Source organism: Theobroma cacao, chromosome 5, assembly GCF_000208745.1.
Source record: "Theobroma cacao cultivar B97-61/B2 chromosome 5, Criollo_cocoa_genome_V2, whole genome shotgun sequence".
In the NCBI taxonomy this organism is placed as follows: Eukaryota; Viridiplantae; Streptophyta; class Magnoliopsida; order Malvales; family Malvaceae; genus Theobroma; species Theobroma cacao.
In genome coordinates this window covers 14826820-14828129 of record NC_030854.1, presented here as the reverse complement: position 1 = coordinate 14828129, position 1310 = coordinate 14826820, and positions in this window count along the sequence as shown.

Genomic DNA, 1310 nt, shown 5'->3' with positions numbered 1-1310 from the left:
AATTAAGTTCACATGATGAAAAAGTTACCTTTAACTCTTCAAGAGCCATGAAGCATAATTCAATTCGATTTGAGGATACATCTTCACTTGATTCCTTGTCTTCATTTTTCATGTTGCTTGTTGAGCATTGATTCTCACAAGAGTTGTCTTCCAATTCCTTTTCCATATTTGTTTTTCCATGTAACTCTCCTAATTTTTTCTAAATTTTCTTGGCACTTTTACACATGAACACTTTATCATATTCTCTATAATCAAGTGCACAAATAAAAGTATGCATGGCCTTAGAGTTGATTTGAACTTTCCTTATTTCAACTTCGATCCACTTACTTTTATGTTTGGGAGTTTTCTCACCATTTATCGAATTTCTAATCATTGGAATGAAAGGACCATCGGTAATGACATCCCATATCTCATAGTCAATTGCCCTAATGTATATTGACATCCTAGTACTCCAATATGGATAGTTAGAGCCATTAAACAGAGGTGGTCTGTTTGTTAATTGTCCCTCAGCAACTATAGATTTTTGGAGAGCCATTTAAATCCTCCCAAAGGGTGTTAAACCTTAAGAACAGGGAACTAGCTCTAATACCACTTGTTGGTCCCAATAATATGTGTTAGATGGGGGGTAAATAGCATAAATCGGCTCTTGACAAGATGAGGAACTAATTTCCAGCACAAAGAAAATAAAAACAAAGTAAACAATGCACAGCAATTTATAGTGGTTCGGTCCAAGACCTACATCCACTACCTTGATTGAAATACCCCATACTTTGATATGGTGATAAATAAAGTTGATCGAATGCAAATTGAGGTCAATTAAAATGTTTAAAAGTGATAAAAGACGAAAAAAGTAGTTTAAGATAAAATATTTCGCAAGTGAGAAAATAATAATAAAATAATAATAATTTTATCGGAGGAGAATTTGTGAGATAAAAGGCGATTCGAAAGTCAAGTGAGGCATAATAAGGTATTTTGGGTACCAAGGAGACAAGATAAAATTTTTAGAATAAAATAATATTTTATTAATAAAATAATATTAAAATATTAATATTTAGCCGGATGTCGAAGTCAATCAAGAAGAAAGATCATATGGTTGATCCAAGTGGGGGAGAAGATGACAAGCCCGACTCTATAAAAATATTTATCATGACATACATGTGATGGAAAGCATGTTTGCATGCTAGGAGAGTCCCGAAAAATTTACAAAAGTCGGTATTGTACCTAGAGGTACAATAAAGTTGATTTAAGCCTCGAACAAGATCAAATAGAGAATTTACAATGAAATTAAGAATTTTAAAGTCCCAGAATGG